The sequence below is a fragment of the Mauremys reevesii genome, linkage group 24 (genome assembly GCF_016161935.1).
Source record: "Mauremys reevesii isolate NIE-2019 linkage group 24, ASM1616193v1, whole genome shotgun sequence".
In the NCBI taxonomy this organism is placed as follows: Eukaryota; Metazoa; Chordata; order Testudines; family Geoemydidae; genus Mauremys; species Mauremys reevesii.
In genome coordinates this window covers 19,287,812-19,303,817 of record NC_052646.1, presented here as the reverse complement: position 1 = coordinate 19,303,817, position 16,006 = coordinate 19,287,812, and the positions used below count along the sequence as shown (strand labels likewise).

The window sequence follows — 16,006 nt, the reverse complement described above, 5'->3', positions numbered from 1 at the left end:
CCGTTACAAAGTAAAGTAGTGACTACAAAGTTACACTTAGAGAACAGGCACTTAAAGTCAATTGACTTTTAACAAGTTTTATACAAGGTATCTCTTTGAGCAGGCTTCACACAGACACAACTGGTGGCTTGCAGGTTAGAGACTAAATGTCGGGAATCACAAGTTTACTTCTAACATAAACCTTCACTTATAAAGTATCAATTAACAATAAATCATTTCTAACAATAAATCATTTTTATATAAACCATGTCTAATATAAACTTTCTTTAATATCCCTACACTTCCGCTGTCTGTATCTCTCTCTACTCCATAAACTGTCTTCATTTCTCCTTCCACTGAGCCTGAAGCAGAGTGCTTAGGACACCCATTGGCTTTAATGCAACTTCTGACTGTCTCACACACACTCCCAACTCCACAGTAAGCCATTCTGAAATAATCTGTAGATCTGAGCAGGTATTTCCTGGCCTGCAACATTTTTGGGGGAGATTTTGAAAAATTTGCCAGTGTGAAATGGGGAGGAAACATTAAAAAAAATCTCAAAAATTTTCACAAACATGAAAATCGTTGGGGGTGGGGGATTTCAATTTGGGTTGATGAAAATATTTTGGTTTGATCATTTCAACATTTCATTTTAAATTTTGACCATCTGAAAACTTTTTAAAAACACAAGTGAACCTAAATTTAAAAAAAAAAAGGGGGGGGGAAGCATTTGGGGCCGGAAAGGTGGAATTTTCATTATGGACATTTCAAAACGTGAGCTGTTGACAGCTTTGAAAGTTTTCTTCCAAAACTTTTTTGAGTCAAGAAACTCCACAAAACTGAGCCATTCACACAAAGACCAACAGTTTTGATGAATCTGTCTCCTAATCCCTAACACAGACAGACCCCAAACGAAATCAAAGCCCTCCGTTGTGCCGGGCATTGCACAGAACCACAGTGAGTGACAGTCCATGCCCCATTGTGTTTACAGTCTAAATAGACAACGGAAGGATTACTACTCCTATCTTACAGATGAAGAAATTGAAGCAGAAGGCGAGAGACAGATTCAGAGATTGGTCTTAGCTCACACACATAACAAAATAACGGGAGACCTGAACAATAGAATCCAGGAGTCCTGACTCCTCGTTCACCCTGCCCTAACCCACTAGACTCTGTTCCCTTCCCAGAGCTGGGGATAGACCCCAGAAGTCCCAAGTCCTCCACTCTCAGCTAGTCCGTCTGGTGCTCTGTGACGCCTCCCTCCCACCCGATCCCTCCTCTTCCTCAGCCAGGGCCCTGCGGAAGATGCCCAGGAAGGAGCCCCTCCGGCGCCCTTTGCTCCGGATGAACCCCACCAGCCCATACAGCACGGGGTTGAGACAGCTATGGAGGTAGGCCAAGGCATTGGCCAGCTTGAGCGCCACACCCCAGATCTCTTTGTCCACCTGGTTCGTACTGAGCAGCACCAGGATGTGATGGGGTAACCAGCAAACAAAGAAGAGAGCCACCACGGCCAGCACCAAGGCGGAGGTCCGCTGGGAACCCACCCAGCTTCTTCTCCTCAGCTTCCAGATCAAGACCACGTAGGATGTGGCGATGATGGCAAAAGGGACCAGAAACCCACCCAGGAACCGGCTCAACCTCAGGGGCATCTCGACGAAATGCCGCAGGTCTTTCCGGTAGACGCAGAAGGACTCCCCCTGTTTGGTCTCCACATCCCTGACCACCAGGTAGGGGATGCTGAAGCAGATGGCCAGGATCCAGGCCCCAGCGATCAGCCAATACCCAAGCCGGGGCCTGTGGTGGTTCCGGACCCAGACGGGCTGAGCCACCAGCAGGCAACGGTGGAGGCTGATGAGGGTGAGCACGAAGACGCCGGCGAAGACGACCAAGTAGCGAGCGAAGGAGTGAAGCTTGCAGAGGGCTCGGCCGAAGGGCCAGCGGGACCTCAAGGCCTCCTGGACGATGGCGGGGATGCGCCCGGTGGAGAAGAGCAGGTCGGCCACAGCCAGGTGGAGGTAGCAGGCTGAGGGGAAGGTGAGCGGCCCGGTCCGGCCGGCCGTGGTGATCCAGACCACCAGTCCGTTGCCGACCAGGCCCAGGCCCAAAACCAGGGCATTGGTGCTGATGGCGATGAGCCGCATGGCGTCCTCCACAGCCCCCGTGGCGTTGTGGGGGGCCCGGGAGCCGTTCATGGCTAGGAGGTGAGGGAGGCTGCTGGGGGTGTGCGAAGGAGTCTCAATGAGACATTGGCCACAGGACCCGCCTCGTTCCCTCAAACTGCCACCTCTCCTGTGGCCCCAGCCTCCTCACACCTCCACCCATCCCCCACCTCCCCCAAATCCCCCCTTTCCCTGGACTCCCAGTCCCTCCTCCCAACCCCCCCACTGCTCCATGCCCCCGACCCCTCATTCCCCAGCTCCCCAAACTCCTGGCCCCCTCATTCCCCCATCATGCTGCTCCTCCCCCGCAAACTCTATCCCCATCCCCCAGCCTCCCCGTCCCGGAAAAAGTGTTGGGAAACCACACGGCTCTGTGATCTGAAAGTCACCACCACAACTTCCCTTCTTTTGGGCCTAGATTACCAGATTCCGACCCCAAGGGCACTGAGCCCACCCCTGCCCCCACCCCTCACAAGCAGGGGGAGGGACCACCACCCAGCTGTGCAAAGTGCACCTGCGCTCTTACGAAACCTGGGAACTGCCAGTTATGCAGGTGCTCTAACCACTAGGCTGGCCTCCCTCCCCTTCCCTCCCAGAGCTTGGGAGAGATCCCAGGGGTCCTGGCTCCAGCCAGCCCCTGCTCTAATCATTAGATCCCATTCCCCTCCCAGAGCCAGGGATAGAACCCAGGCGTTCAGACTCCCAGCTGCCTCCCCCATGCTCTAACCACTAGATACCACTTCCCTCCCTTCCCAGAGCCAGGGGTCCTGACTCGTAGCCCTCTTTTGCTCAAAGGGAATCCAAGCTTACCTCGCTATGTATTGGGTGGGCGTCAGGGGAAAGGCGCGACCTGTTCCCCTACCACCGCCGGAGCAGTCGAGGGCCCGGGGCAGCTCAGCTCCCTCATGGAGTTGGGTCCCACATCTGAAGGGTTCCTCTGAGCAACAGGCACTTCCCTTCCAGAGCTTGGCGGAAGGACCCAGGTCACATCTTGGTCCCACCACAGCAGTTTCCCAACCTGCGCTGCACAGGGCAGACGGCCTCTGCAGATCCCTGACCTGGCCTTGCCCTGCGCAGATCCCAGCTCCCCCTCGGCAGATCCCTCACCTAGTTTTACTCTTCACAGCTCCCAGCTTGTCCCTGAGCTGGATCCCAGCTCCTCTTCCCCTCACCCCATGCAGATCCCAGCACCCCCCCCCACCTCAGCAGACCCCAGTGGCTGATGTGGAACCAGCCCATTTCTGGAGCCCAGCGAGCAGGTGGCCAGCAGCTCCCCTTGCACATGGCTCTGCCTGCAGTGGGGAGGGGGTGGGGGAAAGTGTTCGGACACCTGCTTGCAAAAGAGACTTCCGGGCTCATCACACCGCTGCAGGGTGTTGCACAAAGACAGTGTTACAGGGAAGGGGGTGGGGGTGTTGTAGCAGAGGCTGCAAAGAATCCTGTGGCACCTTATAGACTAACAGACGTTTTGTAGCATGAGCTTTCGTGGGTGAACACCCACTTCTTCAGATGCAAGCAGTGGAAATTTCCAGGGGCAGGTGTGTATATATAAGCAAGCAAGAAGCAAGCTATAGATAACGAGGTTAGATCAATCAGGGAGGATGGGGCCCTGTTCCAGCAGCTGAGGTGTGAAAACCAAGGGAGGAGAAACTGGTTCTGTAATTGGCAAGCCATTCACAGTCTTTGTTTAGTCCTAAACTGATGGTGTTAAATTTGCAGATGAACTGGAGCTCAGCAGTTTCTCTCTGGAGTCTGGTCCTAAAGTTTTTTGCTGGAGGATGGCCACCTTAAAATCTGCTATTGTGTGGCCAGGGAGGTTGAAGTGTTCTCCTACAGGTTTTTGTATATTGCCATTCCTAATGTCTGATTTGTGTCCATTTATCCTTTTCCTTAGAGACTGTCCAGTTTGGCCGATGTACATAGCAGAGGGGCATTGCTGGTATATGATGGCATATATTACATTGGTGGACGTGCAGGTGAATGAACCGGTGATGGTGTGGCTGATCTGGTTAGGTCCTGTGATGGTGTTGCTGGTGTAGATATGTGGGCAGAGTTGGCATCGAGGTTTGTTGCATGGGTTGGTTCCTGAGCTAGAGTTACTATGGTGCGGTGTGCAGTTGCTGGTGAGAATATGCTTCAGGTTGGCAGGTTGTCTGTGGGCGAGGACTGGCCTGCCACCCAAGGCCTGTGAAAGTGTGGGATCATTCTCCAGGATGGGTTGTAGATCCCTGATGATGCGTTGGAGGGGTTTGAGCTGGGGACTGTATGTGATGGCCAGTGGAGTCCTGTTGGTTTCTTTCTTGGGCTTGTCTTGCAGTAGGAGGCTTCTGGGTACACATCTGGCTCTGTTGATCTGTTTCCTTATTTCCTCATGTGGGTACTGTAGTCTTGAGAATGCTTGGTGGAGATTTTCTAAGTGTTGGTCTCTGTCTGCGGGGTTAGAGCAGATACGGTTGTACCTCAGTGCTTGGCTGTAGACAATGGATCTTGTGGTGTGTCCAGGATGGAAGCTGGAGGCATGAAGGTAGGCATAGCGGTCGGTAGGTTTTCGGTATAGGGTGGTGTTAATGTGACCACCACTTATTTGCACCGTGGTGTCTAGGAAGTGGACCTCCCGTGTAGATAGGTCCAGGCTGAGGTTGATGGAGGGGTGGAAGCTGTTGAAATCATGGTGGAATTTTTCCAGAGTCTCCTTCCCATGGGACCAGATGATGAAGATGTCATCAATGTAGCATAGGTAGAGAAGGGGCGTGAGTGGACGGGAGCTGAGGAAGCGTTGTTCCAGGTCAGCCATAAAAATATTGGCATATTGTGGGGCCATGCGGGTGCCCATAGCGGTGCCACTGATCTGGAGATATATATTGTCATTAAATTTGAAATAGTTGTGTGTGAGGATAAAGGCACAGAGCTCAGCAATCGGTTGTGCTGTGGCATCATCAGGGATACTGTTCCTGACAGCTTGTATTCCATCAGTGTGTGGGATGTTTGTGTAGAGAGCCTCTACATCCATGGTGGCTAGGATGGTGTTCTCTGGAAGGTCACCAATGCATTGTAGTTTCCTCAGGAAATCAGTGGTGTCACGGAGATAGCTGGGTGTGCTGGTAACATAGGGTCTGAGTAGAGAGTCCACATATCCAGACAGTCCAGGGCAGAGGCTGGCCCTCAGTGTGTTGCTGAGAGCAATGAGCTGGAGAGGTCAAAGCATGGAATACATCACTCCCGTCTCAGAGCCAAAGATAGAACCCAGGAGTCCTGGCTCCCAGCCCCCCTTGCTCTAACCACTAGACCCTACAACCCTGCCAAAGCTGGGCAGGACCCAGGAGTCCTGGCTCCCAGCCCCCCTGCTCTAACCCACTAGACCCTATGACCCTCCCAAAGCTGGGGATGAAACCCAGGAGTCCTGCACCCCATCTCTGCCCCCAACCACTAAACCCCTCTCCCCTCACAGAGCTGGGAAAAGAATCCATGAGTTCTGAACTGAGGATAATTGAGCTATACTGATTTATATCAACACAAGATCTGGCTTGTTCACTCCATGCTCCCACTGGATTTCGGGATCAATTTTCCAAACTAGTGATTTTCAGTGTCTCCATGGTTGGGGGTGGGGTGTCCATCTTGACACCACTTACAGGGGCCAGGTTTTCAGAGAACAACGACTCAGCTCTTTCTGAAAAGGAGGGCTCTCTGAAGGAGTTGCATGTCAGGAACCTCCAGAATTTACGGGCAAGCAAAATGATGGACCACTTTAGAAAGCGGAGGTCTGTAGCCCTTGGTGTTTTTGTAAGAATCTCCTGTAATGAAGCCACAAAACTTGGACGTCTGAAAAAACACAGCTCTAGAAGGAGAGATCATTGGTCCATGCACTTCATCAGCAAAATGGAGAGTTTTCTCTATTTTAGATACAGCAGCAGGAGGGGGTTTCTTTTAATTAGATCACTGTTCTGGATATTTAAAACCATTGATAGACCTAGAACCATGAGGTTATACAACCAGACAGGAGCCTAGAACCCCACCATTACACCAGTTTTGCTATATTGACTGGCTTTAGAACTGATGACATTCTAGAACAAATGGTATCTGATCAGGTTTTAATATTTTGAGAGTACAGAAGTTTCTAGAAACAGACAGGATTCTGGAACCCACAAGACACCAGGGAGTTTTAAATCATTCCAAAATCATGATTTTAGTACTAGTCAGAAACCTAGAGCCCACAGACCCTACATGGCTTTGGCACATTGAGAGATCTGGAACTCATGGGATATTATGCTGTGCAAAACTATTTGGACATATAAAAAACTACAAAGGTTGTAGCGCCAGCCTGGACTCTAAAACCCATGGGAGCCTATCGAATTTTAAACCATTTGTAGACATGGCACCTCCTGGGTTCTAGAACCAAAGAGGGACCTGGAACCTTCTGGACCCTACTGGGTTTTTAAAACAAACACACATGATTATGAGGCTAGCTAGGAATCTAGAACCCAAGGGACTCTATTCAGTTTTAAAACATTGAGACACCTGGAACTCATGTCCAGAATATCCAAGTCTCTAGAACCCACAAGATTCCAAGTGTTTCTCCATTGCCATGGTGTCAGTTTCTAGCCCATATCTCCTACTATGAGGGATAGCTCAGTTGTTTGAGCATTGGCCTGCTAAACCCAGGGTTGTGAGTTCAATCCTTGAGGAGGCCACTTAGGGATCTGGGGCAAAAATTGGTCCTGCTAGTGAAGGCAGGGGGCTGGACTCGATGACCTTTCAAGGTCCCTTCCAGCTCTAGGAGAGTGGTATATCTCCAATTATTAACTTATCAGGGGGTTGGACTAGATAACCTCCTGAGGTCCCTTCCAACCCTGAGATTCTATGATTCTACTAGATTCTGGTCCAGACCCATCACTACTGAGATCCTCATCAAAAGGATGCTTTGACCAGAGCAAACAGAGACATCCTTGCTACCTGCTGGAACATCCCCCCTACAAAAAGTTAGAGGACTGGGGTGAAACACGTTGAAGCAGAACATGATGATGAAAATGACCTGTCACTGACTGCAGCACATTTCTGTAGAACATCAAGCCATAGTAGAGGTGGTAAGGCAGCCAGCAGAGGAAGAAGGACACCCCTGCAGTCACTGTCACTTTGAAGGGCTTCCCACTCTGAGCCAGGCCCTTCACCTTCATCTCCAGCCCCACGCAGATGTAGCAGCCCACGATGGTGCAAAACGGCAGCAGGAAGCCCAGCAGGAACCGGACTGTGAAGACGGCCAGGTGGACCTGTCTGCCCAGGTCCTGCGTTTCGGCTCCATTCCAGTCTCTGGAGACAGTGTAATTATTGATGCAGGTGATCCTGCCCGCATCCACATGGGTGTCCCGGAAAGCCAGGTAGGGAGTGCTGAGAGCAAAGGAGGCCAGCCACACACCTGTTGCTAGTTTCCGTGCCTGGGCCAGAGTGTGGTGATGCCGAGACCAGATGGGGTGGCAGATGAGCAATCCAGATTGATGAGCATGAGAAGGAAGACAGAGGAGAACATGTCCAGAGAGATGCAGGCATTCCGGAGCTTGCACACGGCCATGCCGAAGACCCAGTGGAAATCCAGGAAGAGGTAGACGGCGAAGAAGGGGATCAGCAAGGTGAAGAAAAGGTAGCAGGAAACCAGATGGAGGAAGAAGAGGATGGTCACCGTCCTCCTCATCTTCAGCCCGAGCACCCACAGGTACAGCCCGTTCCCCACCACACCCACTGGCAAAGTGGTGAAGAGCAGCCTGGCCGCAGGGGTCTGTCTGGAATTTGTCCCAGTGGTTGGTTGGAGAGTCATGTTGCCCTGGTCCATGGTGCCCTGGGGAGAGACAGAAGAGGGGCTGGAAGGGATGACAGAGGAGGGGGGAAGGAGGAGGGGGGGAGAAATAAGAGGAGGTTAGGAAGGCACCATTGGAGTGGGCCTCTCTGGGTACCCTCTGGTCCGCCAGAATATCCAGACTCGGTATTCTCAGCAACTGGGCCATGGCTGGTGGAACTCACTGCTACAAGATAGAGCTATGGGAGGTGGCTGGGGGAACAGAGTGATAGTGAAAATGGGAGGAGAGGAAGGAGTGGGGGAAGGGAAATAGTCTATGGGCTGAAACCCACAGCTACACAGACAATGCTTCGTGTCTTTGATCTGGGGGGACTGGCTGGCTCAGGAGCGTGGGGCACGTGTTCTCACTTACCATGTAGTCTGGAGGTTGTTTTCCCCAGAAAGTTGGGCTCCCCTCAGGTGGTTCGGGGTTCCAGGGCTGAGTAATGAAACTCTGAGGAGGGCTGAGCATTGCACCTAGAACAGGAAGTGGAAGCATTTCACCTAGGGATGCACCCACAACCTGTTGATAACACACAGGAGCCCTCGATTCTCTTTTCCTGGCTCCCAGCCCCCCACTGCTCTCATCCTGTAGACCCCACTTCCCTCATAGAGCTAGGGAAAGCACCCCGGAGTCCTGGCTCCCAGCCTCCCCCCCATTCCGCTCTAACCACTAGACCCCACTCCCCTCCTTGGGCAGGAGTTTTGTCCTGGTAATTCAGCCTTTGGTGAGAGTTTCTCTCAGTGCTCTTCTGTTCCCTTGGGAAAGGATTTTCTGGAATCATGGGCCCTTTCTCTTCATACAGGCATGTCTCAGAAGATGAGCTCCTGGCCAAGAATCTAGTGGTTAGAGCAGAGAAAGCTGGGAGGCAGGACTCCTGGGTTCTATCCTCAGCTCTGGGAAGGCACTGGGAGTTAGTGGTTAGAACAGGAGAGGCCGGGGGTCTGGAATCCTGGATTCTATTCCCAGCTGTGCAATCTCCCCCATAGTCCCTGTGGCACTCTCCCATCATCCAAGAGGTTGCCAGCCTCCATGTGGTTTTCGGAGCAGTCTGAAAAAATACAGAGAAGCACTTTGGGGTGGGGGCGAGGGAAGCTGTATTAAAGGGCCTCTTGACCAAATGGTCCCAGACGGTCCTAGCGTGCTGTCCCCCCAGTGCCGATGAGGCAATGCACGTTTCAAGACAATCCAACTGCACCCTTGGATTCAAGAGGCCTTTGAAACATCAGATCTTCGAGCAACCCTTTGTCCTTAGGAGAGGAGGAGTTTGCAGAGCAAAACCTGCCAGGGGCAGGACTCAAAAACTCACAGATCTGGGGCATTTCCGGGGTTTGAGGATGGTCGCAATTGCTCAGGGGATACAGCTGGGGCCCTGCATAATTATGCACTCCTCCCCTCCAGTTCAAAGACCCAGGCTCTGCTAAGCTGCAACCTCAGCCTGTTTTTTAAGCAGCTAAACTTTCTGCTGTGGGTTTTGCTGCTAAGACAGAGTCAGAGCTGTGGCTTCCATTTGTGGTTGGCGTTGTCCGGATCCAATATAGCAACTGGGGGCAGGTGTGTGGGTGTGTGCAAACAAGATCCAACCATAACAAAGTGTGTCCTGACCACACAGATGTGCGCTGGAGGGGACCACGGCTTTTCTTATAATAGCTGGTTGGCAGCAGTTGTTGCTGTGGTGTCAGAACAAAACGAAAAGTAAGAAAAGAGAACAAGCAAGAACTTGCCAACGAAAGTCTCCTGCAACGTCAGCGTGCGAGAAAATGGTGTTCCCGACTCTAATGGGTCTGTCGTGGGTCACATGATCCGTATTGTTTTCCTTAAAGCCCCAGCTCCTGGCATCAATGGATCTGTGACGATTTCAGCCTTCCCTCTTTAAAAAAAAAAAAAAAGGAAGTTTCTAACCCTCATGGCGGTGGAGAAAGCTTCCAAATGTGCCCCCAGTGCCCCCTAAAGGCTAAAAAAGCAGAAGGTAAATAAGTAAACCCCAAATCGAGTATGGTTATGTGATCTTGTGAGTTTTTGGGGTGCCCGACTCAGGATTTTTGGACATTTGGGGATGGCACTACGGAGAGAACCGGAGAAAGTGGAAGCCGTGATTTGAGCGGAGCAGTGTTCAGGCAAAGAGATGAGCGGCTGCAAACAGCTTGGTTTCCCCAGGTGGCAGGCGGGAGAGGAAATTGAACAGGTTTCAATTTGATAATGCGACAGAGAAAAATATACAAGGAATGAGTGGTGGCGCTGTGCAGGGGGGAGAAGCGTTCCCGGCCGAAAGGCAGGAATTTTGCCCTGGAAGCCAGCCAGGCTGGGAAAGTATTAATCAGTCCGACATCTGTCTACAACTGGCAGCGTGATCTTGTGACTGTGGAGACATGTGGGACTCCCGCATTAAGAACCGGGTGTGGCGTGGTGTGAGACTCGGCATGAGCTAGGGCGGTGACAGAGACTAACTGAACCCCTTGAACGTGCCGGGGGCCGCTGAAACCACGGCAAGGCACTTGAAAAGGCCCGGTGAGCCAGAAAACCACATGCGTAGGTTGCAATGTAAATCTGCCTTCCGTAAGCACCCACTCCTGCGGTCACAGGCTGGAGGGTGTCCTGATGCTCATAAAAGCCTGCCATCAAGAGCCATGAAAACAAGAGAAGCCAGAGGCAAGGAAGGGTTGTTATAAATGCCGTCGAAGCCAAATGGAACCATCCTGCGTGTGGGCACGAATGCCCAGGGTGTGGCAAACGCAATCATTTTGCCAGTGTGCAACTCCAGAAAGAAAAAGTCACAGGGCAAATAGATGTTTTTCTTCATGAAAGCAGATGCCCAATCACAAAATCTGTTCCTCAGTGTGGCTAACCCACAGGATCCCCCTGCCACTGGACACGATCAGGGTTAACCCACGGGACCTCCCACCACTGGACACAAGTGGCATTAACCCACGGGATCCCCCTGCCACTGGACACGATCAGGGTTAACCCACGGGACCCCCCACCAAAGGACACCAGTGGCATTTACCCGTGGGTCTCTGGTGCCTGCTACACGAGTGCCCCCTTGTGGCCAGAGGTGACTCTGCAGCACCCTGCCTCACTGCTGGAACTCACTGCTACAAGACGGGATGGCAGGTGGAGAGGGGAAAGGAGGACAGTGCGAGTGGGAGGAGCGGAGAAGGGGGAAATACTCTACAGGGTCAAACACAGAACCAAGCAGTGAACACGATGTGGCTCTGATCTGGCTGCTTGGCTGACTCAGGGAGGTGGGGAAAAGGACATGGAGTCTTTCCACTCGAGGGGGAGCTGGATCCAGCAGAACCGCAGCAAACACCGATATACAATAGGAGGAGAACAGGGGGCTGATAGCCAGGTAGAGGAACCACTGGCTGGTCACTGCTCCTCATCTTCAGGCCCAGCCCCTGCAGGTCCAGCCCCCCATGGCAGGATGATGGCAAAGAAGAAAACTCGCAGCTGTGAACTGATTTCCCCTCCCACTCACATGGGGGTGGCCAGAGATGGCTCCTGCACTGGCGTGAGGGTCGATAGCAGTGTCAGGGCAGGGGAGATCCTTGGCATAGGAGGGAGGGACCGAAAGAGATTGGAGAAAGGGGGGCAGACAGTGATACAGGGACTCTCGTGCCACAGCAGTGGAAGAACCGTATCTCCTTCACCACCCAGCCAAAGACAGTCCATCTTATCAACAGAATAGAACCCAGGAGATCGGGCTACCGGCCCCTCCCCCATGTTCTAACCACTAGACCCCACTCCTCTCCCAGAGCCAGGGAAAAACTGGGAGTCCTGACCCCTGAACCCTCTGCTCGGATCTAGACCACTAGGCCTGCTAGACCCCTGCTAGCATCCTGTTTCTCGTTCTGGTACCCACAGACCCAGGGGGATGGTGACCAATCAGGGAGGGGTCAGAGAAGAGCCAAGAGAAGGAAAACCTTGGAAAACCTCCCTGACACACTTACAGGAGCACATAGAGAGCGGACAGAAGAGGGGTTGGAGGGACAACGGAGGTGGGGAAGAGGGAGACTGGAAGAGGAGGAAGGGCAAATTAACAGAGGGGGTTAGGAAGTCACTATGGGATCAGACCTCTCTGGGCACCCTCTGGTCCTCCACAATGTCCAGGCTGGGTATTCTCAGCAATGGGCCATGGCCAGAGGAACTCACTGCTACAGGACAGAGCTATGGGCAGCAGGACAGGGAAAGAGGGATAGCAGATGTGCGGCAAGTGGGGAAGAGGACAGGAGGGATGTTTGGCTCAACGGGGCAGGGAATGTGACATGGGGCCTTTCCCCACTAGGAGGCACTGACTCCAAACTGGCTTCAGTGCCTAGGACTGGCTGGCTAAGGGAGGTGGGATCGGTGCTGTTGGCTCCTAGCATGCTGCAGCTGATGCCTGTGGAACTCACTGCTACAAGGTAGAAAAAGCCACCCCACCCCACCCACCTTGTCTTGACAGGCCTTCCTGCCTGTCACAGGAATTGCTGCTACACCCTGACTCGAGAGAGTTTGCAGGTTCCTTATCACCTCATTGTAACACAGGAAGCCTCAATCTACAGAGCTGCTTCTCTACCCCACAGCCTTGCTGCAGCTCTGCACGAGGGACCGCTGGGCTATTGCCTCTGTCACAGAATGCGCCCCTCGCAGGCTTGTAAACTGGTGACCTCTATATGCTGCAGAATGGCCTAATGGTTAGAGAAGGGGGTGGGGGAGCCAGAACTCCTGGGTTTTATCGCCAGTTCTGGGATTGGGGAGGGATTGAGAAGGGATGGGAGGTCAGAACTCCTGGGCTGTGGGAGGGACGTGGGGTCCTGTGGCTTAGAGATTCGTAAATGGGGAACACCTCATCTGATGAACATGAAACAAGGGAGAAAAATTCACCCAGGGCACAGATCCAACCAATTAACTCTGTCTATTGAGTCCTCATGTTAACCCCACTAATACCCAGTGGCAGGGAGTCCCACAGGCTAATCCCACTAATACCCAGTGGCACGGAGTCCCACTGGTTTGCCTTGGTAATAGCAAATGTCTGTGGCTTCTAGGTAGGTTTAGCAAACAAATTCCGCGTCAGACCCAAGGAGGGGGCCTCTGCCCATTGTCTCGACTCACCTGGGCAGCGCAGAACCCAGCACAGAGAGAGACTCGGCTGGTGTGTGTTTGCCTAGCAGAGTGTCTGTGAGTCTGTGCTGCCCTGTGCGTTGAGGACTCTCCCCTTAACTCTGTGTCTTCTACACGCTCCGCCTCCACCTGCTCTATGAGCTGAAGAAGCTGCAAACCATAAATGGAAATGATCATTCAGATGCTGTCTTAGCAAAGAAACCACCTAAGAAACAGCCACTGCTTTAAAACTAGCCCCCACTCCCCTCCCAGAGCCAGGGATAGAACTCAGGAGCTCTGGTTCCCAGCCCCCCACTTTCTCTAACCCACTTGACCCCACTCTCCTCCCACATCTGGGTCTAGAACCCAGCTGCCCTGAGTCACTCTCCCCTGCTCTAACCACTAACCCTGAGCCCTTCAGTCCCAGGGCTGCAGCGGGGGTCTGGGCACTGGGGCTTTCCCCACACCGCCAGGCACTTCTGCCAGGGAGTGGTGTTGGGGCACAGGAGTTTCCCCCACCTTGCCCACCCAGGGCTTCTGCCAGTGATTTCCGCTGGGGTGGGGCGTCTGTTTTTTCTGGGGGCCCCTAATTGTCCAGAGCCCCTGGGCACAGACCCCGTCAGTCCAACAGATTATCCACTACTGCCCAGCCGGGCTCCTTAGACCAGTCAGGCATGGAGGGTCAGGGATGCATGGAAATGTGGGGTCCAGCGTTACCCCCTGTCCAAATATCAACTCCACCCATCACCCCTCGGAGGCAGTCGCATGTGTAAGGGGGCTGGAGCTTTGATGGGGCTCTCAAAGAGGCATGTGCCCCAGAGACACGGTCACAGTGGCTGGCATAAGTGTGGCCGGGCTGATGTCCCGGGGTTGGACGTGAGTGTGCAGAGAGGAAAGGGCCGTTGGATTCAGGGGGCTGCTTGCAACCAGGTGCTGCAGACGCTGAGCTCAGAACTGCCCAAGAACTGGGAGCCTGAGCCCTCCCGCAGCAGATCTGCTAAGGGCGCCCCTGCAGCCGGGTATACGGAGAAACCTCTTCCTGTTGGAACTGACAAGTCAAAGTTCTTTGAAATCCACGCGCCCACTCGGCTTGGCTTGAAATTGGCCATCTCTGAGCAAGGCTGGGGGCAGAATGAGTGGGTCAGGTACAGAGGCCTTTGATCCGGGGTCCTCAGTTAAAGCCGCATGAAAAGGAGCCGCTCTTAATTTTTTCACACCGCTCTGAAAAACACTTGCAGACTCTCATGGACTTGGAAAATGGCACCAAACCGCAGGGGCTCTGCTGGAGTCTGCGAGAGCAAAGGGCGGTCGTTTGATGGGGGATGTGAGGAGATGCAGCCCTCTGAAGATGAACTGCTGTTAATATCCACACATTGCACCGACGCCCCCATGCAGAGGACAACTGCCTTGAAAACCAGCACTGAGGAATGGAGGCGGGGGTGGGGTTTGTGAAGCAAGTTTGGGGTCATTTGGTCCAGGGGTTCCCACGATACTGGTCCCTCCCCACACGTGCTGTTTGAACGTTTTCGGATGGTTATCATTTTTTTTTGTTTGGAGACACTGCAATGCCAGTTCGATGCATGGAGTGGATAGAGCAAGCTCCTATTCCATCTCCCTGTTTCAAAAATCAATTTAATATCCAGTCTTCAAATTAAGAACCTATAGATATTAAACTGATAACAACAGATATAACAATGTTTTTACTTCAAGTTCCAAGAGACACAGACAAGGTTTTCATCTCGAGGCTGTCGGAGAAAAACTCAGTTCTCGCTTTTTGTTTGGGTGCAGCAAAATCAAATACTTTATTATTTCTCCAGTAATTACAATGGAGGGAGAGAGTGCCATAGGACACAGGGTCACCCCAGTCCCGGACAGGTCTCTCAACTGCTAAACAATTACAGCAAGCTTTATACCTTTGTTACAGACAATTTCTAGCAATAATACAGATGGTAAAAAGCAACAAATACATTTTGTTTATACATAAGCCTTTCTGCTATCTTATTTGTCTCACTCCTAAGAAAAGCAAGCCTGCATATTTGGTTAGACTGTTGCAAGGTCGTAATAACTTTTCACACAGTTCACTCTGTCTCACATTATCTTGCTTCTACAAATCTCACGTCATTAGGGTCACAGCTAGCCTAACTCATGCTAAGTAACTGACATTCATTAAGATCCCTTCAAATCCTTGTTAATTATTTCCTGGCCTCCACAAGGCCAAAAGACCAAAAACATCAAGACATTTGATCATGGCCTTTGACAAGCCATGAGACTACTTACACTTCACCTGAGCTCCGAGCAGAGTAAGGGGGAAAAGAAAAGAGGTCGAACTTTCGGAAACGTAGAGCCTGGTTGGTCCCTGAGTTCAGCTACGCCATGGTTCAGAGGACCGTTGTGGCCATATTGCAAAAGTGAGTCCGCTCCTCAAGCTGTTCGCACCTGTGCTAAATAGCAGTTCACACCTCTGCGAGGTACAGCTTCCACCAGAAATTGAGGGTGAGTAACACCCATGTTGAGCTGACACGTGGGGGATTAGAGACACAGCCACTGCCCTTTTGATCTAAACATGGAGATGTTTGAGTTCTCGACCCTATTATCATCTTTGACCTGGTGTCTTCAGCCACAAGGGGGCTGAATTGGGACCACAGATGGCATGTAAGTCTTGTGCCAATAACCAATCCTTTGCGTCTCTGGTTGCTCTGAACAATCGAGGGTAGTGGGGGTTGGACTCCTGGACTGACTTGGAACCCAGGAGTTTCTAGAACTAGCCACAAATCTAGAATTCACAGGACACTATTGTTTTTTCTCACATATAGATGCTTGGATCCCTTGAAGTACTAGACGATGTCAGATCTGATTGGGTTTCAAGACATCGTCACACCTAGAACTCAAGAGGTTCAAGAACTAGCCAAATATCTAGAACCAAGGTGTAAGGCTAAAATGTTGTCATAGATATTTTTA

The 16,006-nt window shown here is 52.1% G+C and overlaps 1 non-coding gene and 1 pseudogene across 1 annotated transcript; both read right to left on the bottom strand.

Annotated features, from left to right (window-relative positions):
- Nucleotides 1–696: 696 nt before the first annotated feature.
- LOC120390598 lies at nt 697–13,246 on the bottom strand (annotated as a pseudogene).
- Nucleotides 13,247–14,583: 1,337 nt separating this feature from the next.
- Nucleotides 14,584–14,782, bottom strand: LOC120390779. Its single transcript, XR_005591142.1, has one exon. It is a non-coding gene; the product is annotated as a U2 spliceosomal RNA (small nuclear RNA).
- Nucleotides 14,783–16,006: the final 1,224 nt, after the last annotated feature.